Genomic DNA, 27,890 nt, shown 5'->3' with positions numbered 1-27,890 from the left:
CATTCATTCAATGCTTATTAATTGCCTCCAATGTACTAGGCAATTACAATTATTTGATGATAGGAAACAGGATAATGCCAATTATGGGAGTAGGAAACAGAGAGTAAAAGTCAGTAAGTGGGCACAAGAATGGTTGAATATTTGAAAGATGGGAAAAATGCTATCTAATCTAATAGCATCTTCTTTCAAACTTTTACAGTGTCTCAATTTGCATTATGCTGTTGTAATGTTTCAGTCAGGATATTCTAAATTCTGTTCTAATAGCATACCATGTGAAAATCTCAAGGGCATAAAACAATATAGTTTGTTTGTTACAAAGAGTGATGTTCAAGGCAGATCAGCAGGGGATCTGGCCATTGCTACCAGGCAACAGTGGCTACATGTGGAAAGGTGCACACATATTTAGAAACACTTATGTGATGTGAGGGGTGGAAGAAAGGCCTTTAAGCTCCCACTTCTTTTTGTATACTGAAATATTGAATAGAAAGCTGCAGGTTGTGGCTTGAATCCAAATTATTTTTGAAATCTGTCTTAGTTTTTTATAAATAAGATTTTTTATCTTAAAATTATACTCAACATACATTAAAGATAACATAGTGATAAATCATTGTCAACTTAATCCTGTAGGATACTATGATCTTGAAATGGGGAAAATATTTATTTTGGTATTCTTGAAAATCTTTTACATTAGAACTGCCATTAAGCATGTATCAATTAATTATATAAATTAATTGAACATTCTCTGTTTAATATATCCATTGGGTATTCTGTAGATGCTTAGAGACTATATATATTTATACAAACTAGAATTTTGGAGGACTCATCTCTTTCTTCTATTTTGCAGGTGGAAGTATTTTGCAAACTTAATTTAAAACTAAGAAATAAGTTATTCTTTCCTAGCATTTGTAAAACTATGCTGCTCCAGGAAATATAGAATTCCACTAATTATAGAGGACTTCTCATATCACTTACAGTATTTTTCAGACTTTTAGACTTAGTGGGAATTTCTAAAATTTGCTAGCTTATTGATTATTTGCATATTGCTGTTCATAAAATAAATCCTACAAGAACACTGCTCCTGTCAATCAGTATAACAGAGACAAAGATAATGTTTATATAGTACAGTATTTGTCTTTATTGCTATTATTCATTACCAGTGAACCAGTTCCTAAATTTACCCTTGCACCAGTTTCCACAGTCCCACCTGTTTCCTTTGGAAGTGTTCTTGGTGAGAAGTACCCCTTTGACATATACGATAAGGTCCACCTGGCATTTTCTCCTTGCAGAGCACCATTCAATATAATTAACCTTGTAAGCTTCAACGAGAAAAAGCCTGATCCAAACTGTCAGGTCTGTTTGCAGATCATGGCACCGGTTCTAATACACACTTTTAAATGATGCCCTGACATGGGGTTCTCATAATGGAATGTGATCAAATAATTACTAATTTAAATAGCAATGTAAATGACTGCAAAGGTCAAAATTCAGCAGAGGTATTAAAAAAACATTCCAAACTGAGTAGCAAAATCAAATGAGATTCTACCTCTTGTGTTATTGAAATGATTAGTCTTTCAATAGTGCACTTTAATAGTGCATGTGGAAGGCTCTGGAACCAGACAGGCAAGTGCACTAAGTATACAGAGGAAGTAAGAAGAGCTTCCCACAGCTTCCAGGGGCCTTGAGCAGGAGATGCAAATGTGCTTCTTCCTCTAGGAAATTATCAGCTGCCCAGTAAGATGTGCTCAATATGTGCTCTTGTTCAATAGTACTAAAATATCTTAAAATCATTTTATAAAGCATTGTAGTGCAACTAAATATATCATTATTGTGTTTTTACAAGATTATAGGCAATTAGAAGAAGATTCAAAGAAAGGGGTACTCATTTATTCATTCAACTGATAAATGCTGAGGGGCAATTTTATATTCAATATTGGGCTGTTGTTACTAACAGAAAAGAGAAAAGAAGGAGGTCACAGTGTATCCTTCAGAAGCTTACAGCTTGGGCAGATATGCACATCTGCAACTAGATGTACATATATATATATGTTCTGTGCTTTTTAGGTTCATGTTCCCTTCTGCTATTGAACAACTTTACTTTCTTGAAATAGGCTTTCAACTAGTAATGACAAGGGTTTCTCAAGATTCTTGGTGTGTCACATGTGCTGGGGCATGTTCTCAGGTAAGTAGTTTAAACTCTGTTAGATATCCAGGTGTTTTTTTTTTCAAAATAAGGTAGGGCAACCTATAAATTCTGAACCACAGAGCTATCCCTTGGGTTCTTATTTATTTCCTCGCAGCATTGTCTGATCTGAGACCAGCTCTGAGCCCTTGTGGGGTTTGATGATGAGGATAAGAATAAAAATGAAGATATAAAGATATTAGTGATGAGGTCAAAGAGGAGGACAGTTAGTTCCCTGAACTCTTGATAGTTAAACAGAGAGAGGTGTTAACTTTTCTAGCCCTCTAACCATCCCAGTAGCAAACAAGCAGGGCAGGCAAGCTGGGGAGATTTGGGAGAGCTAGTAAAAATGATCGGTACATAGGCTTGTGCCAGAGCCTGGGATAACAGAGGCCTAGCTGCTAGACCTTGGGATGCTGCCTATATCAGGGCAATATGCACCTAACTCTCTCAATTCACAGCCTTCTCCCTCTCTGTCCTTCTTCCTGCTGTGTTCCCTATTAGCTGTACCCCAAAACCAGAGGGCACAAATCTGGTCAAAAGCAGAGTGGGGATTAAGGCTTGAGAATGTATTTTAAGGGCCAATCAGAAAATATCAGGTACAGATTCTATAAAGATAGTGTCTTTACTAGCTCTATTTCCTTCATTTTAGAAGAAAGTAGACATTTATAGTTAATAAGTGGAGCCAGATAAGAAGCTGCTTGGTTTTAGAGCATGAAATTTAAATTACACACCCAGTACTGAGCATTTGCCCCTCTCCTGTAGAGGCCCAACCACATTACTGTCCAAACTTTTGAGCCTCACTTTCTTTCTCTCCTTTTATAAAATGTTCCTCTGAAGACTCATGGATTTCTCATGAAAGTAGACATCTGTGACCCCATAGCACTCAGCCATGTGCTGGCATCTCCAGGGCAGGGACACTTGGTTTCACTGGGCCCTTCCCTAGACATTGAAAGTCCACGGAAGTAAGGGGAGACACATGGAAGAATGAGCCCAGAATACACCTAACATAAAAACTGAGCTAAAGTGTTAAGAATGAATACAAATTTTCTCTCCTTTGCTTGCCACCCCCCACCTACTCCTGCCAGTGACTTACTAGTCTCTTTAAAACAAATACCCGGTTCTCTCTATCCCTTGGTTAAAAGTCCTCTATGCCTCCTCAAACTCCCCAGCACAGCAGACACAGCAAGCACACAGGACTCAACTTGCCTGCCTCCTAAAGTGCTTTTCCTGGCACCATCCCATACAAAGCCTGCTCTCCAGCCATGCTGAACCATTTTTATTTTCTAGAAAATAACACATCCTTCTGCATCTCTGCACCTCTATATGTATGTTCCCCTCTGTCTGTGTTGTGCATCCTCACCATAAAAATGACATACATCTTTCAAAACTCAACTCTAATGTCAGCTCTTCTGCAAATATTCCTTGCTGATCTTCAGAGAGGTTAAGACTTTTCCCTTCTATGTTTCCCAAAAGATTTTCACACACCACCATGATAGCCACTACGATAGCAACTTGATGTACTTACTTTTTATCTGTGCATTTTCCCAGCCTAGAAAGAGCACATTTTGTATATTCAACAATCATTGTACTGCTTCAACATTGAATAAAGGGAAAAATCTACATTTAATCTATATATTTTGATACTATTTAAGTTAATGTAGATTTTATAGTTTTTTAAAATTTCAAACCTGTAGAGGGCGTGAATAAACATATTTTTTTCAAAGAGGCCAGTAGATACATAAAAAGGTGCCCATCATTACTATTCATCAAAGAAATGTGAATCAAATCAACAATGAGATATCACTTCACATAACGATCATTATCAAAAATACAAGGCCCTGGCCAGTTGGCTCAGTAGTAGAGCGTTGGCGTGGTGTGCAGAAGTCCTGGGTTTGATTCCTGGCCAGGGCACACAGGAGAAGCACCCATCTGCTTCTCCACCCCTCCCCCTCTCCTTCCTCTCTGTCTCTCTCTTCTCCTCCTGCAGCTAAGGCTCCATTGGAGCAAAGTTGGCCTGGGCACTGAGGATGGCTCTGAGGCCTCTGCCTCAGGTGCTAGAATGGCTCTGGTTGCAACAGAGCAACATCCCAGATGGGCAGAGCATCGCCCCCTGGTGGGCATGCCGGGTGGATCCTGGTCGGGCGCATGCGGAGTCTGTCTGACTGCCTCCCCGTTTCGAACTTCAGAAAAAAAAAAAAAATACAAACAGTAACAAGTGTTGAAAAAGATATGCAGAAAAATAACTCTTGTGCACTGTCGGTGAGAATGTAAATGGTGCAGCCCCTATGGAAAACAGTAAGAGGTTCCTCAAAAAGTTAAAAATAGACCTTCATATGATCCAGCAATTTTACTCTTGGGTATATATCCAAAGGAAATGAAATCACTATCTTAGGGATATTTGTATCCCTATGTTCATTGCAGCATTATTCACTATAGCCAAGGCATGGAAGAAATTTAAATATTTGATAAAGTCAAATATTTTTCAAAAAACACAACTCTTGCATAGAAGTTATTTTATAAGGAATAAAATGAGTTCCCCACAGGATCACCTACTTATAAAATCATGTGTTGAATCAGTTATCTCTTGTTTATGTAGCATTTTCATAACAGTATAAATACATTTTGAAAATTAAATTAAAATAGAATCAATTATTTTGTGATCATTCAGTTATTTTACTATATCTAAATAATCTACTCTTTTTTTTACCTGTTAAGAGGAAAGTTAAAGCTAGCTCCAAGGTTTGTTTTGGTCTGGGAGAATAAGAATCACCTCGGTTGAAAAGTAGAAGACTGTGTGAAGAGTAGAAATTGGAGGTAGATAAGGGATGAATCAGGAGTTTGGCTTTAGACATGTTAAGCTTGAGTTATCTGTAGACACCTATTATGGGTTGAATTGTGTTTCCCAGAAATCCATCTGTTGTAGTCCTAATTTCTAGTACCTCAATGTGTGACCTGATTTGGAAATATAGCCATTGCTTATATAATTAGTTAAAATATGAGGGTGTTGCAGTCAAGATGTAGAATAGGTAAATGTGCTTGGCTTATTCCATGACTGCATCAGAATTAAAACTAAATTATAGAACAAAAACCCTTTAGAACCACCTAAAGACTAGCTGAACAGAGCTCCTGTAACTAAGGTTATAAAAAGAAGGCACAACAAGACTGATAAAAAAGGTGAAGATGCAAAACAATCTAATCCCACACCCCTGTGTGGCAGTTAAGAATTGACACTGCAGAGGTCCCCACTGAGAAACAAGGGATCTTAGCCTCACACCTGGCTCACCAGCCTGGGGCAGTAGTGCCAAGAAGAGGAGTACTCACAATAGATTGCTGTAAAAATCATCAGGGATTCAGTCATGGTTAGATGGAGGGCTTCGGGAAACTTAGGTGTTCCCTTAAAAGGCTGGAACACAGATTCACTCACAAACATTTTCCCTAACCTCCAGTGAAGGAACAACAGCTCAAAAAGCACAGGGGACATTTGAGGAGAAACTGAATCTTCTAGCTTTAGAATGAGGGCTGGAGGGACAGCTCTTTCAGGGGCTAAAGTGCCCACAGGTACCATAATTTCTTTATTGAACGTTCCCACCACACAGCCTGCAGGCAGAGGCAGGCACCAAACTAAATCTTCATCAACTTCACTAATACCATCTCTTACTGCTCTGGTGATTCTCTGAGAACTCACCACACCCAACTTGTGAACCAGCCTGAACCTCTTTCAGCAGCTGTCGCTCACAAGCAACAAACCCCCACCCATACTGCAGACTTTCTTAAAACTTCTCTAAGGTCCACAAGCCCCAAACAAGCAGTGGCTGGCCTCAGCATGCCCTGTACTGCTTGATAAGTGACACCAAGCCCATCACTAGTGGCAGCTGGCCTGGATTCACAGCACAGCCTTTCCAATGCACCTTCAAGCCAAGTACAGGCAGCTACAAATCCAAAGATTACTTTATAGCTCCTACTAGGTAGCTGAGGCTGCACACGGGCAGTGGCTGACCTTGGCCTGCACCTGAGCCCCTTCCAAAAGGCCCAGAACCACTACACTGGTAGCCATCTTCAGACCACAAAAGAATACTAACCAATTAGCACCATACATTATACACACAAAGGAGAGACTTGACAAGCACCAGGTACCAATACAGAAAATTCCACTCTGTGAGGTCAACCCCCACAAAGCAACTTCTTTGTTGTAGTCAAGACCAGTCTTCACAGTCAGTCAGCCTGAGAGTAAACCCTACCCAGTGATATGCTAAGTGCAACCAAATTTTACTTACAACAGAAGGGCAAACACAGCACACATTAGGGACACTCCTGGAGCACCCAGGTGACCATTAGTATGTGCAACTGTGCCCCACAGAGTACCTACAAAATAAAGCTACTCTGCCAAGAATGAGAGATGTAGCAGATCTACAATGCTTACAAAAATTAGGGGATCAGGGAATGTGCAGATACTCCAGTACTTTCAGCCTTTTGTATAGTGCATTTTCATCATTGAAATAAAAGTTGGTTTTGCATCTCCTTTGCATAATCAAACAACTTTCTTAGACTTGTTTGCTTTTCTGATGTTCTTGTTTTAAAAAAAATCAAATGTTTCTTTTTTATTACTTCATATTCACTTTGAAATATACCTTAATTTTTGTGAACAGTATATCTAATATATAGAAATAAACACAAGGAGGTAGCCTAAATGAGGAGATGAAGAAACATGTCTTAAATAATAATAATAATAAAGACACTCCAGAAAAAAGAACAAAAAAGAAATGGAGACAAGTAATCTACCATATACAAAGTTAAAAACATTGGTTACAAGGATGCTTAATGAACTTAGAGGAAGAGTAGATGAACTCAGTGATAACTTCAACAAAGAGATAGCAATAGAATATTAAATGAAATGCAGGATCAAATCAGAGATTTGGATGACAAAGTAGCAGAAAACACCCAATCAGAACAGCAAAAAGAAAAGAAAAATTAAAATGAGAATAGTTTAAGGAGCAGCTGGGACAAATAAAGGCTACAGACATTTGCATTATACAGGTGCTAAAAAGAGAAGAGGGACAGCAAGGAATCGAAAACTTATTTAAATAAATAATGACTGATATCTTCCCTAATCTAGTAAAAGAAAAGAACATATAAGACCAGGAAGCACTAAGATTCCCAAGAGAGATGAACCCCCAAAAAGCTCATACCAGGACATATTATAATTAAAATGGTAAAAGTTAAAGAAAAAGTGAGAATCTTAAAAGCAATAAGAGAAAAGCAGTTAGTTACCAACAAGAAAGTTACCATATGACTGTCAGCTGATTTCTCAACAGAAACTTTTCAGGCTGGAAGAGATTGTCATGAAATATTCCAAGTAATGAAAAGAAAGTACCTACAACCAAGACTACTTTACCCAGCAAGACTATCACTTGAAATTGAAAAAAAAAAAGGCAAAGTAGTTCAGTACCATCAAACCAGTATTATAAGAAATGTTAAAGGGACTTATTTAAGAAAATGAAGGTCAATAATTACACATCCATCAACAATTACTTTAAATGTAAATGGATTAAATGGTCCAGTCGAAAGACATAAAGTGGCTGAATAGATTAAGAAAATAAGACCTTTATGTAAGCTACAAGAGATGACAAATTGAAAGACACACACCGACTGAAAGTAAAGAAATAGAAAAAGATATTTTATAAAAATAGAGATAACAAAACAAAAGCAGGTAGAGCAATACTTATACAAAACAAAACAGACTTTAAAACAAAACTATAACAAGAGTCAAAGAAGGACCCAGCAATCCCACTTCTGGGTATTTATCTGAAAAAACCCAAAACAGTATTTTGAAAAGACATATGTATCCATATATACACTGCAGCATTATTTACAATAGCAAATATATGTAAACAATCTAAATGTCCATCACTAAATGAATACATGAATAAGAAATTGTGCATATTTACAATGAAATACAACTCAGCCCTAAAAACAAACAAACAAACAAAAACAATGAAATGTTGCCATCTGCAAGAACATGTATAGACTTAGAGAATATCATGCTGAATGAAATAAGTCAGATAAATATATAGTTTCATTTATATGTAGACTTTAAAAAGAAAGTAAAACAGAAATGAACTCATAGATACAGAGAACATTTTGAGGATTGTCAGCTGGAGAGTGGGGGAGGTAAAAAGGTGATAGATTAAGAAGCATAGACTGGTAGTTACAAAATAGTCATGAGGAGCCTGACCAGGCGGTGGCGCATTGGATAGAGCGTCGGACTGGGATGTGGAAGACCCAGGTTCAAGACCCCGATGTCGCCAGCTAGAGTGTGGGCTCATCTGGTTTGAGCAAAAATTCACCAGCTTGGACCCAAGGTCGCTGGCTCAAGCAAGGGGTTACTCGGTCTGCTGAAGGCAAGCAAGGGGTTACTCGGTCTGCTGAAGGCCCGCGGTCAAGGCACATATGAGAAAGCAATCAATGAACAAGTAAGGTATTGCAATGTGCAATGAAAAAATCTAATGATTGATGCTTCTCATCTCTCCATTCCTGTCTGTCTGTCCCTGTCTATCCTTCACTTGACTCTCTCTCTGTCTCTGTAAAAAAAAAAAAAAAAAGTCATGAGGAGGTGAAGTTCAGCTTAGGGAATATAGTCAATAAATATTGTAATAACTATGTATTGTGTCAGATGGATACAAGATTTATTGGAATGGTCACTGTAAATTATTTAAATGTCTAATCTCAATGTTGTGCACCTGAGATTAATATAATATTTATATCAACTTTGATTGAAAAAATATTTTAAATTTTAAAAACCTTGTCCTTTTTTTCAAATGGGAATATGTTAAATTTTAGATTTACTTAGAACAAATAACTTCATAGAAAACCACTTTATACATATATGTATTGTAAACCTTTTCAATGGATTTATTTTAGTCTTGAAGAAGCAATTATGATCTTTATATTTTAGAATTCTCTGTAGCTTCCTGAGTATAAGTCTCAATTTTTTTAAGAAAAACTCTGTGCTTGCCATAGTTTTTTCTATGTTCTGTGTATATGAACATTATGAAATGTTTTTATAATTATTATTGGTGGAAGAATCATTCTATGATTAATATTTATATTAGCATATCAGTAGAGAAGAGTAAAAAATTTATCAAATACTACCTTATATTCATAAATTTTATTCTTTTTTATTTTTATTTTTTATAGTGAGAGAGACAGAAACAGACAGAAGGGAGAGAAAAGAGAAAGATCAACTCTTAGCTGTGGCACTTTGGTTGTTCATTGATTGCTTTCTTGTATGTTCCTTGACTTGGGACTCCAGCAGGGCCAGTGACCTCTTGCTCAAGCCAGCAACCTTGGGCTCAAGCTAGCAACCTTGAGTTTCAAGCCAGTGATCTTTGGCCTCAAGCTAGTGACCATGAGATCATGTCCATGATCTCACGCTCAAGCCAGATGAGTCTGCACTCAAGCTGGCAACCTTAGGGTTTTGAATCTGGGTCCTCAGCATCCCAGGTTGATGCTCTATCTACTGTACCACTGTCTGGTCAGGAAGTTCATTATTTTAGAAATCCCAGCCCTGAGCAGTTGGCTCAGCAGTAGAGGGTCGGCCCAGTATATGGAAGTCCTGGGTTTGATTCTCAGTAAAGGCACAAAGAAGAAGCAATCATCTGCTTCTCCACCCCACCCTCATCGCTCTTTTTCTCTCTTTTCCCCTTCTATAGCCATGGCTTGAGTGGTTTGAGCAAAGTTGGCCCTAGGCACAGAGGATGGCTCCATGGTGCTGAAATAGCTCGGTTGCCTAGCAATGGAACAGTGGCCCAGACAGGCAGAGCATCACCTGGTAGGAGACTTGCTGGGTGGATTCTGTTTGAGGCACATGAAAGAGTCTGTCTCTATCTCTCCGCCTCTCACTTATTTTAAAAAAATAATAAAACCCATTAAGATGTCAATAAATAAGAATCAAATTACAGTAAAATAGGTTTACATATCCTTGGGGTTGATGAATTAATCAACATCATCTAAAAATAGTATATGTATTTGTTAATAAAAGTCAACATAATGGCATTAAAAAGAACAGACTACCCATGAAGGCAGACTAAAATTGTTTTATTCTGTGATAATAGTTTTATTTTGAAATATTTGATATTGGATAATCAAATACAAGAGTCTATGTTGAAGTACATTATGTCTGTATAGCTCCCATGAGTATATATTATAAATTTTCTTTTAATTAACCTAACAAAACACTTTATATCATTTTATGCATTTGAATGTAGTATTTTCTAGAGCCATTAGAAAACTGCAGCTAATACAGCAAGTTAATTTCTTCCTGCTCCTAAAAAAATGGTGTGTCCTATATTTTAAACATCAACAACATTTTAAATAATATGCAAAACTAATTCATGAGAATCAGTGTCTTTCCTTAAGGCAATGAGTGGAAGACACCTAGCTAGGCTTTTTTTTTTTTTTTTAACATTACCAACACTTATCTATGAACAAACCTGTTAATTGGGTTTGTCTTTATTAAATTTGTAAAGCATAATGGTGCATGAAAAATAGACACATGGCCCACTTTGTTGGTAAGCCAGGTGTGGATGTAGTTAAGAATGGCCAAAGGAAAGCAGAAGAGGTACCTGAGAGCTTTGTCAAAAATAAAGCAGATATAACAAAGACTCAAATTAGTGATGAACACATAGAATTTGAGTAAATGTTTGAGAAGTTTGAAGTGGACATGAAATTATATGTGTAACTTGCCACATACTGTGCTATACGTACCAAAAAAAAAAACTAAAATAAATTCAATCAGAAAAAGCTAAGAACTATATGATTTCACACATAGGTGGGATATAAAATTGAACTCATAGACATAGATAAAAGTAAAGTGGTTGCCAGGGGAGTGGAGATATTTAGAGAAAAGTAGGAGAAAAGGAATAAAGAGGGACAAATATACAGTAATGAAAAATTATTTGACTTTGAGTGATAGGTACACAACATAATCAAGAGTTTAAATACTATGAAAATGTTTACCTGAAACCTATATACTCTTATTGATTAATGTCACATGTTTAAATGTAATATTTAGATAAAATTTAAAAAAAAGAAACAAAATTAACCCCAAAATTCAAGATTTTATTCAACTTACAAGCGAAGGTTGGTTTGCATTCATTGTGTGAGAGTGCCAATCTCTTTGCAGGTTCGGTTTCATTGCATGCAATGAAGGATTTGGTTAGCATCAGAGATATAATTCAAACTTTGTCCTTAATCAAGGATACATTGTAGATTGTGAGGAATGTTGACAGAAAGGAAATGGAGATTGTGATACTTTTTAATTGTATTTTTAATTTACATTTATTGGGGTGACTATACAAGTTTCAGGTACACAATTCTATAACACATCATTTGCACATTGTATTGTGTGTTCACCACCCCAAGTCATCTCCCTTCATCACCATTTATGCCCCTCTACCCTCTTCCATTTTCTCTCACCCTTCCTTCTCTCCTGTAATCCTCACACTTTTGTCATTGTCTATGACAGTGGTCTTCAACCTTTTTGGGGCCATAGACCGGTTTAATGGCAGAAAATATTTTCACGGACCAGCCTTTAGGGTGGGACGGATAAATGTATCACGTGACCGAGACAAGCGTCAAGAGTGAGTCTTGGATGTAACAGAGGGAATCTGGTCATTTTTAAAAAATAAAACACTGTTCAGACTTAAACATAAATAAAACGGAAATAATGTAAGTTATTTATTATTTCTCTGTGGACCTGTACCAAATGGCCCATGGACCGGTACCAGTCTGTGACCCCGGAGGTTGGGAACCACTGGTCTATGAAGTTATTTTCCTTTGATTAATCCCTTCACCTTATTTATTCAGTCCCCCAACCCCCCTCCCCCCTGATAGCTGTCAGTCTGTTCTCTGCATCCATGAGTTTGTTTCTATTTTGTTTGTTAATTTTTAAAATTATATTCCACATATAAATAAAATCATATGGTACTTGTCTTTCTCTGACTGGCTTACTTCACTTAGCATAATATTCTCCAAGTCCATCAATGTTGTCCCAAAAGGTAAAATTTCCTTTTTTTATGGTCGTGTAATATTTTATTGTGTAACATACCACAGCTTTTATCCACCCATCTAATGATGGGCTCTTGGGCTGCTTTCAAATTTTGGCTATTGTAAATAATACTATAATGAACATAGGGGTGCATATATTCTTTCAAATTAGTGTTTTAGAATATGTTCCCAGAAGTGGAGTTTCTGGGTCATAAGACAGATAACATTTTTAATTTTCTGAGGTAATTTCATACTGTTTTTCACAGTAGCTGTACCAATCTGTATTCCCACCAACAGTGCATGAGGTTTTCTTTTTCTCCAAATTCTTGCCAACATTTATTGTTTGTTGATTTATTGATGATAGCCATTCTGACAGATGTGAGGTAATATCACATTTGGTTTTAACTTGCATTTCTCTGATGATTAGTGATGTCAAACATCTTTCCATAGGTCTTTTGACCATCTGTATATCTTTTCTGGAAAAGTGTCTTTTTAAGTCCTTTGCCCATATTTTAATTGGATTGTTTGTTTTTTGGTATTGAGTTTTATAAGTTCTTTATAAATTGTAGATAATAACCTCTTTTCAGATGTATCAATGAATATGTTCTACCACTCAATAGATTGTTTTTTCATTTTGTTGATTGTTTCCCTTGCTGTGCAAAAAAAAAAAGAATACTTTTTTTTATATTCAGTAAGAAAAGAAGAGGCAGAGATACAGACTCCCACCTGCGCTGCAACTGGCAAGCTCACTAGGAGGTGATGCTCTGCCCATCTGGGGCATTGCTCAGTTGGTCAGTAACTGAGCTCTTCTTAGCACCTGAAGTAGAGGCCATGGAGCCATCCTCAGTACCCAGGGCCAATTTGCTCCAATCAAGCCACGGCTGCAGGAGAGGAAGAGAAAGAGAGAGAGAGAAGCAAGAGAGGGAGGGATAGAGAAGCATATGGGGGGTTCTTCTGTGTGCTGTGACTGAGAATCAAACACAGGACATCCACATATCAAACCAATGCTCTATCATTGAGCCAACTAGTCAGGGCTACAAAAAGTTTTTAGTTTGATATAATTCTATTTGTTTATTTTTTTGTTTCTCTTGCCCAAGATTATATATTAGAAAAAAACATTTCTACAAGAAATGTCTAGACTTTACTGCCTATGTTTTCATCTAGGATTTTTATAGTTCAAGCTTAACATTTAAGTCTTTAATACACTTTGAGTTTATTCTTGTGTGTGGTGTAAGATGGCAGTCCAGTTTCTTTCTTTCTTTCTTTTATTTTGCATGTCTCTGTTTACTTTTCATAACACCATTTATTGAATGGACTATATTTACCCCATTGCATATTCTTGCTTCTTTTGTCAAATATAGATTGACCATAAAGGCATTAGTTAATTAATGGGACCTCTATTCTGTAAGAATAGATCTATATGTCTATTTTTATCCTAGTATCAAGCTGTTTTGATTACTATGGCTTTCTAGTATAGTTTGATAACAGGTAGTATGATTCCTCCAACTTTTCTCTTCTTTCTGAAGATTGCTGTTGCTATTTATGGTCTTTTGTGGTTCTGTAAACATTTTTGGAATATTTGTTTTTCTTCTGTTAAATATGCCAAAACCTTTATAGGAATTGTGTTGAATCTACAGATTACTTTGGGTAGTATAGACATTTTAATGATATTAATTCTTTCTATCCATGAACACAGTATATATGCTTCCACTTATTTGTGTCTTCTTCAATTTATAATTATTTCCTTTAGTTTATAATTTTCTAAGTACAAGTCTTTTACAACCTCGATTAAATTTATTCTTAGGCATTTTATGCTCTTTGAAGTAATTGTGAAGAGAATCCTTTTATTTTAGTTTCTTTTTTCTGGTAATTCATTATTGTTCTTTGGTCATATCATTAGATACAGAAAAAGCATTTGATAAAATCCAGCACCCACTTATGATAAAAACTCTCAGCAAAGTATGAATAAAGACAATATACCTGAACATAATAAAAGTAATTTATAACAAACCTACAGCTAACATCATACCCAATGGACAAAATCTACAAGTGGTTCCCTTAAGTTTGGGAACAAGACAGGGATGTCTGTTTTCACCACTCCTTTCAACATAGTACTGAAATTTTTAGCCAAGACAATTAGATAAGAAGAAGGAATAAAAGGCATCCAAATTGAAAAGGAATAAGAAAAGCTGTATTTTTTAATGACATTATACTTTATAAAGAGAACCTTATAGATTTCACACAAAACAAACAAACAATCAAAAAACTAATAGAACTGATAAATGAATTCAATCAAGTACCAGGATACAAAATAAATATACAGAAATTAGTTACACTTTTATACACCAATAATAAACATTTAATACTTTAAATGCATGACAAAGCTATGTGAAAAACACTCACTGATAGGTTTTAATAATCTGTTTCCTCTTATTAAGGAAGAACTTGTAAGTCCCTTAGCAGTTCATTAATGCAATAAGAAACTGACACTCACCGTTGCAGAGAAAAAAATTAAAAAATTTTAATATATTAATGAAATTTAGAGATGGAGGAAAGGAGAGAGACAGAAACATCAATTATTAATTCCATTTATATTTATATATGCATTTGTTGTTTGATTTTTGTATAAGTCCTGACTAGGGATAGAACCCTCAACCTTGGGAGTATCGAGACAAAACTTTAGCCAGTTAGAATATCTGGACAGGGCAAGAAAAACATTTTTAAAAAACACAGGTATTGTGCCTTTTATAACACAGTTTAATTGACAGTATTTTAAAAAAATATTAACATCTGTCCATGGGAAATATTGGTCTGTAAAATTCCCTTACAATGACACACTTACTAGATTTTGGTATAAAATTTATACTTGTTTAATAAATTAAATGCTGTTCTCTTGTTTCCTAATTTTGGGGGAAATTTGTACAAAATTAATATTATTTATTCCTTAAATATTTGAAAAAAAACTGTTAAATAGAACAGCCATATAGCCCTTTTTAAAAAGAATTTTTTTAAAAAAATGTATTGTTTTTAGCCAGAGACAAAGAGAGAAAGAGAGAGAGAAAAACAGGAACATCAGTCTGTTCCTGTACATGCCCTGACCAGGGATCAAACTGGCAACCTCAGCTTTTCAGGCTGATGCTCTTACCAACAGAACTATCCAGCCAGGGCAAGCCATGTAGTCTTAACAAGGACACTATTTAATTTTGAACTAAAGTAACTTACCAAAACACTTTTGCACAACAAAAGACATCATTAACAAAATAAAAAGACAACTCACACAATGGAAGAATATATTCACCAATATATCTGATAAGGAGTTAATAACCAAAATTTATAAGGAACTTCTAAAACTCAACACCAGGAAGGTAATCCAATAGAAAATAGCAAAAGAACTGAATAGACACTTCTCCAAAGAGGACATACAGATGGACAATAAGCATATGAAAAAATGTTCAACGTCACTAATCATCAGAGAAATGCAAATTAAAATCACAATGAGATTCCACCTCACATATGCCAGAATGGTGCTAGTTAACACATCAACACACAATAAATGCTGGAGAGGGTGCGGAGAAAAGGGAACACTCTTGTACTGCTGATGGGAATGCAGACTTGTGCAGTCACTGTGGAAAACAGTATGCTGTTTCCTCAAAAAATTAAAAATGGAACTGCCTTTTGACCCAGCCATTTTACTTTTAGGAATATGTCCTAAGAATACCAAATCATTGATTCAAAAGAAGATATGCATCCCCATGTTTTTTGAAGCAATAGCCAAGATCTGGAAACAGCCCAAGTGTCTGAAATGGACAAGTGGATTAAAAAACAGTGGTACATATACACACTATGTAGCCGTGAAAAAGAAGAAAATCTTACCTTTTGCAATGGCATGGGTGGACCTGGAGATTATAATACTCAGTGAAATAAGCCAGGCAGAGAAAAAAAAATCATATGATCTCACTTATATGTGGAATCTAATGAACATGGGGAACTGAGGAACAAAATAGATGCAGAGGAGGGGTCACAGAGAGCAGAGGGACAGCTGTCAGAGGGAAGGAGGATGAGGGGATGCATCAGAGAAAGTGAAGAGATTAGTGAAAGTATATATACATAACACAGAGATACAGATAACAGGACAGCAAATTCCAAATGGGAAGGGGGTAGGGAGTTGGAGGAGGGGGACAAAAGAGGTATAATGGGAGAGACAGGAGTGGGGCATGAGGTTATTATACTGAGTAGGACACTTAAATCCATGTTAACACAATAAATTAAAATTGACAAAAATTTTAAAAAATAAAATAACTTGATCAATTTCTCTGAGCCTCTGTCTGAATATCTATAAATTTAATCTCATACCTACTCAATTTATCTTTCAAATTCATAACAAAACAAGGTCCTCTTGCTTTACATTACATGTATACATGTATAAGCATGTAAAATACCATGGATAGATATAATAAACATCTTTATAAATCCTAAATTTGTTAAGTGTAGGATAGCAACTTCATGGAGAAGAATAGACAGCTGTGGTCAGAAAGTCAAATCAAAATGTAAGGCTTGACCAGGCGGTGGTACAGTGGATAGAGCATAGGACTGGGATGCGGAAGACCCAGGTTTGAGACCCCGAGGTCGCCAGCTTGAGAACGGGCTCATCTGATTTAGGCAAAGCTCACCAGCTTGGACCCAAGGTCACTGGCTTGAGCAAGGGGTTACTCAATCTGCTGAAGGCCCACCACGGTCAAGGCACATATGAGAAAGCAATCAATGAACAACTAAGGTGTTGCAATGAAAAACTGATGATTGATGCTTCTCATCTCTCTCTGTTCCTGTCTGTCTATCCCTATCTATCCCTCTCTCTGTCTCTGTAAAAAAAAAAAATGTAAGAAAGTAAATGTTTCCATTGAAGGAACTAAGAGTCATAGAAGTGATCCTTTTTAACGAATAAAGGTACACTAACAACCTCTGATACTATAGAATGGAACAACTTCGCCCCAAACAACCTGCCAGGTGTAACACCAGGAAACACTATCACTTTTCTATCTTCCATATCCATCAGCAAGCACCTATGACATATAGGTAATTATCTAGAATAAAACGTTAGCAGTTCAAATTTAAAGATGTATGTGATAATACATAGATCAAAATTGAACTTTTATTTTTGAGAGGAGACTTAACGTTCCAGAAATGAAGGGGTGAGTGAAGAAGAGGTTTACTCATCTAACTACATATTGCTTTCTTTCTGTGTCTCAGAAAATTGTACAAAATGTTTATTCATGAGGGAACCTCTAATAGCTACCTTGATCTTAGCAATTCAGCATATTTCCAGTGCATGGAGCTCCTTTAAGTCCCTATTTCAGGTTCTGCTTCTGGAGGACCACAAACTAAGACAGTGCATCTGACATATTGTCAACTGTTAGCTGCCTCCAGGGTAATGTCAGTTTTTATACCAGGGACAAGAGGGAACTCTGTTTAAACTTGTTGGTTCAGTATGTGGTATTCTTTTCTGTTCCATGATAACTTAAAAAAAAAAGTTGATTGACTTGGGTGAAGTAATGGTACTCTACTAAAGGATGTTTATATTGTTTAAATTCAATTTTAGTTTGAGTACTCCATCTTTAAACAAAATGGCAGCTGAAAAATTTCCAAATGGAATGGTTTCAATAATTTGTAAACTACATTTTACAAATGTAGTTTGCGAAGAAACTTGTTACATAGAGGACTCTTTGGTTGACTTGGATAAAGTATGGAGTTTACTAAACCGCTATATAATATAAGATCCATAAGACTGAAGCCCCCACAAGTTTCCATGCAAATAGTTGCCATTTTTAGCCACTGACTGTCATTCAGTTTAACCATGATTATTCCAAAATGTATATACTAAAGAGACTGAAGGAAATATGTCAAAACCTTTATTCAATCTTCCAATTATCCATTTATTAATAGGATATTTTTTACATATTGAGTTTATTAAAGGCATTTGTTTTATTTAAATGTGGGAAAGATTGTGTGACAATTTTGAGGATTCTGGTGGTTCGATTTAAATTTTGTGTCTTGTTTTGTTTTTCTTATTTTCTTATCTATTAGTAAGTCAAATTACAGAGAAAATGATGCTACAATTAGTCTCTGGATTAGAGAAAGGAAGATCTGTTTAGCCCATCAGTTAGTGAAAGTGTATGAAAAGTGAAATATTTGGGGGTCTGAGTAAATCTCTGCTATAAAGACAGTCTCCTTCCACTAGTAATTTTCCCCGTTTTTCTTTTCTTTTCTTTCTTTCTTTCTTTCTTTCTTTTTCTTTCTTTCTTTCTTTCTTTCTTTCTTTCTTTCTTTCTTTCTTTCTTTCTTTCTTTCTTTCTTTCTTCTTTCTTTCTTTCTTTCTTCTTTCTTTCTTTCTTTCTTTCTTTCTTTCTTTCTTTCTTTTTATTTCTTTCTTTCTTCTCTCTCTCTCTCTCTCTCTCTCTCTCTCTCTTTCTTCCACTCTCTTTCTTTCTTTCTTTTTTCTTTTTTTTTCTTTCTTTTTGTGTGCATGACTACATGATTTGTTTGTGTTTTAGAAAGAGAAGATAGAAAAAACAATATATAAGTTTTGGATGGAGCTGAGGGGATACATTTCAGAGTCCAAAATGGAAAAAAAAGGGGAGTGAAACTTAGAAAGGGTTTTGTTCTGCAGAATGCAGAGCTGCTGAGCTCAAGCTTTGCTGGGAACCCCACAGTTCTTTTTTCTTTTCTTTTCTTTTTTTTTTTTTTTGTATTTTTCTGAAGTGAGAAAAGGAGAAGCAGAGAGCCAGACTTCTACAAGCTCCTAACCAGGATCCACCCGACAAGCCCACCAGGGGGTGATGCTCTGCCCATCTGGGGTGTTGCTCTGTCTCAACCAGAGCCATTCTATTGCCTGAGGCAGAGCCATCCTTAGCACCCAGGCCACTTTGCTCCAATGGAACCTTGGTTGCAGGAAGGGAAGAGAAAGACAGAGAGAAAGGAGAGAGGTAAATGTGGAGAAGCAGATGGTCAGCTCTCCTGTGTTCCCTGGTTGAGAATTGAACCTGGGACTTCCACACACCAAGCCAATGCTCTACCACTGAGCCAACTGGCCAGGCCAACCCCACAGTTTTTTAAGGTTAAGTTTCCGCTGTTGTTTCTTCCCCCAAGAATGCTGTTATCTCATATTATGAAGTATTACAGAATAAAGTGGGAGGTTGTCTAAATGCTATTCTATATTTTTTCTTTTCCTTTAATAAATTTCCTTATTGTAAGTATTGGGGAAGGCTGAATGTACTAAAGGCTAAAATATAAAAAAACCTTCCTATGTATATGGAATGTGACCTGAACCAAGTGAATCTAAGACTAGCATTTTTCTGACCTGACTGTATATATGGATGTGATTTCATTGCATGAGGAAATTTAGTTTAACCTCTAAGGTCCCTTGGCATGTAGTGAGGCACAAAGTTTTCCTTTATTATTAGATGCTGAAAAATAAATAGATTAGTTTTTGCTTTACTTCTAACAAGAACACAGACCCTTATAGCACTAGATCTCTGGGATCATTCAGTTCATTTCTCTTACTTTTTATTCTGCCATCTCCTCTTTATTATTTATCTTTTAAAATATTGTATTATATAATTTTATATATAATTTTTAGCATTTTGAGAAAAGACAATGTATTTAAATAGAATTTAATAAAGCTTTTAAATCTATAAAATCTGGCCTGACCTGTGGTGGTGCAATGGATAAAGCATTGACCTGGAATGCTGCCGTCACTGTTTTGAAACCCCGGGCTTGCCTGATCGAGGTACATATGGGAGTTGATGCTTCCTGCTTCTCCCCCTTTTCTCTCTCTCTCTCTTTTTCTCTCTCTTTCTTTCTCTCTTTCTCCCCCTTTCTAAAATGAATAGCTAAAATCTTTTTTAAAAATCCATAAAAGGTAGTATGCTAGCAAATGGCTTTAAATTATAGCACAGAAGAATTAAGTTATATATTAAGAAGAATGTACTGGCTATCAAGATTGTTAAATAGCTTGCCAAGAAGTGCTGTTTGTGTGGATGTTTTAATAGTAATCTACTCTCTAAAGCAGTTTGGTTGGAGTCCTGTTTATAGAGAGAGGGTTATGCTCCATTTTTCCCAGATAAAAAAAATTAGAAACTCAAATCACTGAGCTTCTTTCTTTTGTGACTGAAAGGGTCACCAGCTGCCAAACCTCTGAAGTTAAAGGGAGGAATTAAAAAAGAACAAAGAAAACAACAATATATACTTCTGCCAAATTATTGCATATAAATTATCATAAAGAAGGAAACTCCTCTGTGTAACTTGTGTAACTTATGAGTAGACTTGTAGAACATAGTAATCTGCTAATGTAGATAGTTAAAGCTAAACCCACCCTGTCTGCAGTCATTCCAATTCCTTTTAATCAAGTGTCTGGGGCACCCTCATACATGCACAGCTGCTATACAGGTCTTGGCACCAAATTAGCCTGGACATATCACAGGGCAATGCTGGACTTAGCGGGAAAAGCTGTGCTGGTCTGCAATAGCCAACTGCTGGTCTTAATGGTAGTGCAGGAAAAAGCAAGTTATCCTCAGATCTGCTATATGCTTATTGCACTTTATCAGTAGCTAGGCTGATGGAGCTATCACTTTTTTGAAAGTTGCCAGCTGTGGATCACAGGGAGAGAGAACTCTGGATAGTCGTGCATTAGCAATTACATGTTTGGCTGGGAAGTGAGGCATATCAATTCCACTCATGACTCATAGAGTAGAACAATTATATAGTCTCATCCATCCAACAGAGTATCAGTAGTACAGTGCTACAAGGAGAAATGACTAAACATAATTAAGGAAAGTACTAATGATTCTCTTTCTCTTCCTCTCTCATTTTCTCTTTTTGTGAAATACAGAATTAGTCAAAATTGTTGGGTATCTCTTAACATGAGAATATGTTTTCTCTGACCTCAAGAAAAATAATAAATATCTATTAATCAAGTAGGATGCTGGGAGGAAAATATATGACTTACAATGTCAATTAGACATGAGTGATATATATAAGAATATTTAAATTTTTATTTCTGTTCATTTTTTCTTTTAAAGATCAAAAAGAGAGTCTTTCAGAACTAAGAAAAAACTATTTTAGCTTTCACTGATTTACTATATTCATTTGATTCCACTTTTAGTGTTAGGTTAAATAACATGCCAAGATGTGATAATTGACTGAACAATGAGATACAAAGAGAAAGAATAAACAGTTGTTTTAAACAAATATTACACAAATTTACACTCTATTATGATGTCCACCAAACAGGCATGATGCCTCTTATTGCATTTGGTACAAGAAACAAGTTGTAGGTTAACTGGAGAATGCCACAGCATCCATATTCTGAAAAACTACAATTATTTTAAAATTTTCACTTTTTGGCTGTGCACACAGAAGCTGTATCATTAAACTTGGAGTGGGAAATAAATCCTAATAATAAAAGTACAGACAGTCCCTGGGTTACAAATGAGATAGGTTCTGTAAGTTTGCTCTGAATTTGAATTTGTGTGTAGGTTGGAATAAGTACATTTATTTATTAAATACAACTTAGATGTTTGTCTTAGAGTATTTATTTTACATTTATGTGCATATAAATACTTAAACATTTTCAAATGCAACCTTTAACAATCTTGGACAATGTAGAAGATGATAGACGTGTTGCTCAGGATGAAATTGGTGTTAGAGTGTCAGGATTTGATTCCATACTTGGAGTCAGCTTCTTGACGTAGGCATCATGGGAGATTTGTACAGCACTTTTCTTTTTCTCATCATAAATGGCCCTGTAGCATCCAAGCACTTGTTAACTATACAGAAAACCTTCGTGAACCTATCTGTATCAGAATCTTGCTCTTCTCTGTATCTGGATTGGTTTTGCCATTCCTGTTTCAATTAGATGAAAAGCTTACATTTTTGTAGAAAAGTTTTGCGGTTCTAGAGTTTCTCTATTTCCTTCCCTAAATACTATCATCTGCTGCTTCAGTTCCATAAGGTCTTCACTGGTTAGTTCTTTGCCATGAGAGTTGAGTAACTTTATGATATTAATTTCACTGATGTCCAACTGCAGTTGATTGCCAATATCCCTTACGGAGATTCATTTGCAAATATATACAAGTAGTACGTAAGTTGGTTGTTGGTAACTTGGGGACTTACTGTATGTCTTAAGACCCAAATATATGTGATTACCATACACCTGAGTTCCTTCACTTGAAAATATGTGAGTAGTTTAATTTTCTTAACTCTCCCCAGGAAACTACTGCTATAAAGCCTAAGGCTTTCTTTGGTTCAGATTCACAAAAGGAATACAGACTCCTCGATTTAGTTCAATTAAATAGCACTTTTTGAGACATCAGTTATAAGACTTGAATTCACTATTGATGATAGTAAAAATTATAGTTTTTGTTCATAAAGAGTTTAGTATATCTTGAGAGAAAATTTTATGTGTGACTGTTTAAGAAAACAGAGCTTATTGAACTTAAAATATTTAGTAATTCTGATTTTTAAGAACTAAAGGGTAAGATGGAAGAGGCTAAATTGGTTGTGACAATGGGTACAGCAAGACAAATATGTGTAGGGAGGTGTTTGAGCATTTATAACCTGTTTTGAATCTATATGCTGGACAATTGGGTTGCACAGCACAATTATAAATCTAGCCTTGGAATGTATTGTTTTACCCACTTTGGTCTCAGGATCAAAGTTTGTATAAGAACCATAAGCTATTTAGATCATTTTAATATTCTTAATTTTCATTTTCAGCATATTTTGTAGCTGCTTATTCTGTGCTGTTATGTACTTTCTCAAAGTAATGCTGTCATATTAATTGCACTAACTAACCTGAGTTTTGTAGGTTCTAAAACAGTATCAGTAAAAAATTTTATTTTGTAAAAATAAATCTAGAAGTTTTTAAAATTTATTTTATATATATAATATAATTAATGTATATATAATATATATGTTTTAAAATATATAAATATATAAAATATATAAAAATGTGTATATAATGTATATATATATATATATATATTTTAATTTGGACAATTAAATTTAACAGGATGACATTGGTCAGCCAGAGTACATAGATTTAGAGAAAGCATCTCCACATCATTTGAACAGTTGATTATGCTGTATACCCATCACCCAAAGTCAAATCATCCTCTGTCATCCTATATTTTATTTCTCTTTAAGCCTCTCCCCCCCACACCCCTCTCTCCCTCTTCCCTTCCCCTCCCCTTGGTAACCATTGCATTTTTATCTATGTCCATAAATCTCAATTTTGTCTCCCACCTATGTATGGAATCATACAGTTCTGAGCTTTTTCTGATTTACTTATTTCACTCAGTATAATGTTATCAAGGTCCATCTATATTGTCGTAAATGATACTATGTCATCATTTCTTATGGCTGAGTAGTAAATCTAGGTTTTTTTTTGCAGATTTACAGATTTGATATTCAAGTGTTTGCTACATAGCATTAATGTTTCTGACAGCACACAAGAGAAATATTCTGAAGACAGACAACCATTAGAAAGAGGCCACTTGATTTTGGCATTGTAGCCTGCATTTGGCTCCAGATTAGTCAATGTTTGGTGGACAGAACTTTTTTGCAGAACCCCTTTTTGCTATAGCTGATTTCAAAGTATTAGTTTCAGGAAATAGTGATTTGCTACTAACAATCCCTTTCCAAAACAACTTTTAATGTTTGGCAAGTAGTTATGACTGACTCAGGGATCTATTGGTAAAGTTGTAACTAACCCAGGTTGAGTCTCAAATTTAACAGTTGCATGTTTCAGCATCATTCTTCTTGCAAAAGAAGCCAAAGACAAAGTAGAATGCATGTGGGTAGAAACTTAATATCTAGGCCTGCTGGTCTCCTTCCAAAAGGCTCTCGTCCACTGGGAAGAACAGGTGGAATTACAAAACTGTAGTAAGAACAAATCTTGGTCAGTTCCTTTCACAGTATTTAGCATTTAACCTACTATACATAACAAACAGATCCTGCCTCACCTTCGTGGAACTATGAACAAGTTCTTAGCCCGATCTACACCTCTGTGTTTCTAGGTACAAAATGGGCAAAAATATCATTTACCTGAAAGGATGGTAAGTAGAGTGTAATACTAAAAAAGGCTAGTTATCAATATTATTTATATTATTATTCTAGAAAAAAATGTTATGTGATAACTAATACTAAATTTACTACACTTTTAGTAGAGTCTTGTTAATTCAATAAATTATTGCCTTTTCCAAAGTTAACTCTGCGCTGTCAGTCTTTAGATTCTGCAATAAATAGATTTAAATTTCAAACTTATATATGTGTGTGTATGCACATTTACTATATTTATTAACTAAATTTAATAGGGTGACATTGATCATTAAGAGTACACAGGATTCAGGTAAACATTTCTATAACACTTGAACTGTTGATTGTGTTGTGTGCCCATCACCTAAAGTCAAATCATTTTCCATCACCATATATTTGTCCTTCTTTTTTCCAACCTCCCATCATGCCCCTACCCCTGGTAACCACTTCACTTTTATCTATGTCCATGCATCTCATTTTTTATATCCCACCTATGTGTAAAATAATACAATTCTTTGCTTTTTCTGATTTACTTATTTCACTCAGTATATTGTTCTCAAGGTCCATCCATGCTGTTGTAAATGGCACTATGTCATCATTTCTTATGGCTGAGTAGTATTCCATTGCATATATGTGTCACACATTCTTATGCAATTTTCTATCAAGGGACACTTTGGTTGTTTTCATATCTTGGCCACTGTGAATAAATATACAAAGAACTCACAAAACTTGAACAGACACTTCTTCCAAGAAGACATACAAATGGCCAACAGATGTATGAAAAGATGCTCATCTTCACTAGCTATTTGAGGAATGCAAAGCAAACCTATAATGAGATATTACCTCACACCTGTTAGATTGCCTATTATCAACAAGACAGGTAATAACAAGTGTTAGACATGCTGTGGAGAAAAAGGAACCCATATTCACTGTTGGTGGGAATGCAAATTAGTACAACCATTATGAAAGAAATTATGGTGTTCCTCAAAAAATTAAGAAGAAAACTACCATATGACCCAGAAGTTCTTCTACTGGATATATACCCCCCCCCAAAATGTGAAAACACTAGTACATAAAGATACATGCAACCCATGTTCATCACAGCATTATTTACAGGGGCCAAGACATGAAAATAGATCCATCCCAGGAGTGCAGAATGTCTGGAGGAGGCTGTTTCAAGCTTAGAAACTATCTTGCAAGACTAGAGTAAGAAGAAGGTAGCTTCAGAAGGGAAGTCTCCTAAAAAGAAAGAACTTTGATAAAGGAAGTATAATGTAAAGACAAAAAAAAAGCATGCAATGCAAATAAAAAGAAAGCAATTAAAAATATAAATAAAAAATATATGAGAATGTTTTTTTCAGATGCATAGCTAACTGAAATGTGAAATGTGTAAGAAAAATTACATTAACTTAGAAAAAAGAATCCATTTAATCTTGAGGGCAGTAAACACATAATTTGTTTGGCCCAGATATTGAGACTGGATTCATTGAAAGAAAGAATTTCTGGTCTACCAGTTTTCTCAGTGAACAGTATTTGTACAATTATAGTCATATAAATTATTTATTAAATTTTAATTTTTTTGAGCCAAAACATGGACAAATCAGTAAAGACTAGACTGAGGTACAAACTGGATGTTAAAGAAAGAGTGTAGTGGGCACAGGACACATGGGAAATAAGTAGAAAAATTCACATTTTTACTCATCTAAAATTTTGGGAAAAAATTACAGAATATTTAGTAAAGTGAATAGATGTGAAATGATATAGACATATACATTTCAAAATTGAGAAAAAGGAGGTGGGACTATAATTAAACCAAATTGTCATGTCTTACAGAAAGGTGAATAAACACCTAAAGCTATAAATCAAGATATATATATATAAATACATATATTGTATTATCTAGATTTGTGGAAATAACCATCAGGAAAAATAAGCAAAAATAGCAACCATTATAAACCTTTAAAATAGTTTTATTTTACAATAATAATAAGAAGAAAGCGTTGGATAGAATACTGTCATTTTCTTTTTAACCCTTTGAATAGTGAGTTATTTTCATGCTCACTGACCCTGGGGAGTGAGTTTTTTTTTTTCAAAAAGTGAAATTAGTTCCAGTTCCAGTTTTATTAACTTAAAATCATGTTTGTTTGATAACCAATTTATGGAAACAAGAAGAACATACATTTGCCTTTTTTTAATGCTGCCTTACACATTTTAAAAACAAATTGATCATACTCTGGATGGCAGGAGGCACGAGAATGTACATGAATGTTTGTACTACTCAGTGGGTTAGGTCATTTTTGTACTCTGATTTGGTTCATATATGCATATGTTACTTTTGTAGTAGTTAAAAAATAGAATTAAGTAAATGAAATACCCTGTTTCTTAATACTGTGTGACCTAGAGAAAGTTACTTCATCTCTCTCTATGCCCCAGTTTTCCCACCTGTAATCTGGAGATGAGTAAGACCTAATTCATAGGTTAATATGAACAGAATAGTGCTTGGTATAAAAACACTCAATTAACCTTAGCTTTTATTATTATTATCAGCTCTATCTTGATGTAGGCAAGTTAGCTAGTAGAAAAGTCTATAGCATTTTAGTCATTTAATCACTTTTAGAAATCCTGACAAAAACTAAATTAATTAATCAGTAAAGAAATTGACTTGTTTGTGCCAAGTTTTTGCATAAAAGATCAAGAACCACCTCTTTCTCCATTTCTGGTGTTGCTTTCCATCATCCTAAGGTTGAAAGAGACGTGGTCACTGTGGTTACATATTCACTTTTTTTCATAACAATATTTAAGGAAGAAGAGAAATTATGGCTGTGCTTTAGGAGAGAGAAAACTTTCCACAGAAAGTCTCGACCAAATAGCACGTGGGCCAGTGTTCAGCTCATCCACTGAGGCTGTGAGTCAAGTCAGCTTCCTTGATGCACTGGTCTTCCTGGGGATGGCTGGACATTGAAACATGTCCCGAAGGCAGATGCTGTATTTCCTGTATGTGTTGATAGCATAAGAAAATGGAAGAAAAGTGCTCATGAAAACTATAATAAAAAGTCTGAAGCAGTGATAATATTGAAACAAGCCAAGAACCAATGAGGAAATAACCATATAAGAGCATAGCGTAAGAATGATCCTGCTGCCTGTCTGTGACATGTTTGATGCCATGAACATCTATCAACTGTTTTAGAGACAAGGCAATATACACTAAAGCCTTCAAACTTATTGTTGTTATTATTATTGTTTGCTGTGGCATATGTGGAAAGAACATTGAGACAAATTGGGATAAATAGATAATGCTGTTCAGGACTAGCACAAAATCACTCTATTGTCATGCCAGGGCTACACATTAATTCTTACAAAAGATAAAAATTTCCTATGTGGATGAAATCAGCATGGTATATTCAAAGTAAATATCAGAAAATACCTATTTTCTTGATTTTTAAATAAGTATTTAAATCTAATATATGAACATGTGCTTTAAAAGTGGAGCTTCTGTTTTGATAGTCTCCTAATATTAGGCTAGGATCCTCTGCTGTGTAGAAAAGACATTTCTCCCAAGTTATCTTTGTCTTGC

The sequence above is a fragment of the Saccopteryx leptura genome, chromosome 3 (assembly GCF_036850995.1).
Source record: "Saccopteryx leptura isolate mSacLep1 chromosome 3, mSacLep1_pri_phased_curated, whole genome shotgun sequence".
NCBI lineage: Eukaryota > Metazoa > Chordata > Mammalia > Chiroptera > Emballonuridae > Saccopteryx > Saccopteryx leptura.
The sequence above is the reverse complement of the archived record's forward strand: the minus strand, read 5'-3'. Positions refer to the sequence as shown.